This window comes from Arachis ipaensis, chromosome B8 (genome assembly GCF_059453495.1).
Source record: "Arachis ipaensis isolate K30076 ecotype BB chromosome B8, ASM5945349v1, whole genome shotgun sequence".
Lineage (NCBI taxonomy): Eukaryota > Viridiplantae > Streptophyta > Magnoliopsida > Fabales > Fabaceae > Arachis > Arachis ipaensis.
Window position 1 is genome coordinate 41,464,930 of NC_142443.1, and position 2,013 is coordinate 41,466,942.

The 2,013-nt window shown below is 37.4% G+C and overlaps 1 non-coding gene across 1 annotated transcript; it reads left to right on the forward strand.

The window, feature by feature from the left end:
* The first annotated feature begins 391 nt into the window (after positions 1-391).
* Positions 392-499, forward strand: LOC148547809 (small nucleolar RNA R71). Its single transcript, XR_015898124.1, has one exon. It is a non-coding gene; the product is annotated as a small nucleolar RNA R71 (small nucleolar RNA).
* Positions 500-2,013: the final 1,514 nt, after the last annotated feature.

The window sequence follows — 2,013 nt, forward strand, 5'->3', positions numbered from 1 at the left end:
CTCCCATGTAATTCACCTCTTCCATTGCTGGGTTCTCAGGATCATAAGCTTCTTCTTCAGAGGAAGCTTCTTTAGTACTGCCTGTTGCTGCTTGCATTTCAGACAGACTCTGAGAAATCATATTGACTTGTTGAGTCAATATTTTATTCTGAGTCAGTATGGCATTCAGAGTATCAATCTCAAGAACTCCTTTCTTCTGATTTGTCCCATTATTCACATGATTCCTTTCAGAAGTGTACATGAATTGGTTATTTGCAACCATTTCAATGAGTTCCTGAGCTTTTGCAGGCGTCTTCTTCAGATGAAGAGATCCTCCAGCAGAGCTATCCAATGACATCTTGGATAGTTCAGACAGACCATCATAGAATATACCTATGATGCTCCATTCTGAAAGCATGTCAGAAGGGCACCTTCTGATCAATTGCTTGTATCTTTTCCAAGCTTCATAGAGGGATTCACCTTCCTTCTGTCTGAAGGTTTGGACTTCTACTCTAAGCTTGCTCAATTTTTGAGGTGGAAAAAACTTTGCCAAGAAGGCATTAACTAGCTTTTCCCAAGAGTTCAGGCTTTCTTTAGGTTGTGAATCCAACCATGTTCTAGCTCTGTCTCTTACAGCAAAGAAAAAAAAGTATAAGCTTGGAGACCTCGGGATCAACCCCATTGGTCTTGACAATGTCACAGATTTGCAAGAATTCAGCTAAGAACTGATGAGGATCTTCCAATGGAAGTCCATGAAACTTGCAATTCTGTTGCATTAGAGAAACTAATTGAGGCTTAAGCTCAATGTTGTGTGCTCCAATGGCAGGGATTGAGATGCTTCTCCCATAGAAGTCGGGAGTAGGTGCAGTAAAGTCACCAAGCACCTTCCTTGCATTGTTGGTGTTTTCGGCTGCCATGACTTCTTGTTTGAAAAGCTCTGCTAGGTCCTCTATAGAGAGTTGTACTTTAGCTTCTCTCAGCTTTCTCTTCAAGGTCCTTTCGGGTTCAGGATCAGCCTCAACCAGAATATCTTTGTCCTTACTCTTGCTCATATGAAAGAGAGAAGAAGAAAGTATGGAATCCTCTATGTCACAGTATAGAGATTCCTTGAGGTGTCAGAGGAAAAGAAGAATAGAAGGAGAAGGTAGATAGAAGAGAATTCGAACTTATCAAGAAGGATAGAGTTCGAATTGCACCTTGAGGAGGAGTGTTAGTCCCTTAAATAGAAGGATATGAGAAGAGGGAAAGAATTTTTGAAATTAAAGTAAAAGATTTTAAAATAATAAAAGAAATTTTGAAAATTTGGTAAAGGATTTTCGAAAATTAAGATTGGGAAAGAAATTAAGTGATTTTTGAAAAAGATTTTGAAATTAGAAATCAAAAAGATATGATTGAAACTTAATTTTGAAAAAGATGTGATTGAAAAGATATGATTGAGAAGATATGATTGAAAATCAAATTAAAAAGAGAAAGTTTTAAAATTAAAGTTGATTACTTGACTAACAAGAAATTAGAAGATATGATTCTAGAATTAAAACTTTTGATCCTTTCTTAATAGGCAAGTAACAACTAGAAAATTTTGAATTAAATTATTAATTGTAGCAAGGATTTTCGAAAATAGTAATAAATAAAAAAATTGAAAAGAAATTGATTTTGAAAAGATATGATTGAAAAGATATGATTTGAAAAAGATTTGATTTTGAAGAATTATGAAAACTTGAAAAAAAAATTGAATTAAAAACAAAATCTTCCCTCTTATGTCATCCTGGCGTTAATCGCCCAGAATGGCATCTGTTCCGAGGGTTACCTGAAACTGGAGGTCGATCTCGGACGAGATCTTCTGTACTGGTCGGTGCTGATGTGTCCGGCTGGTGAGTGGCGGCCGGAGCTGTCGGGTCCGACTTGTTGATTTAGCTGCACTGCTGATCCTTTGACACCGGAGGGTGGGGGGTACCTGCAAGAGACTCCGATGCTTAAGTTAGCACGGGTATTAAGCAGGTTTTTAGTAGAATCAGTGTATGAGTTATACCTGGG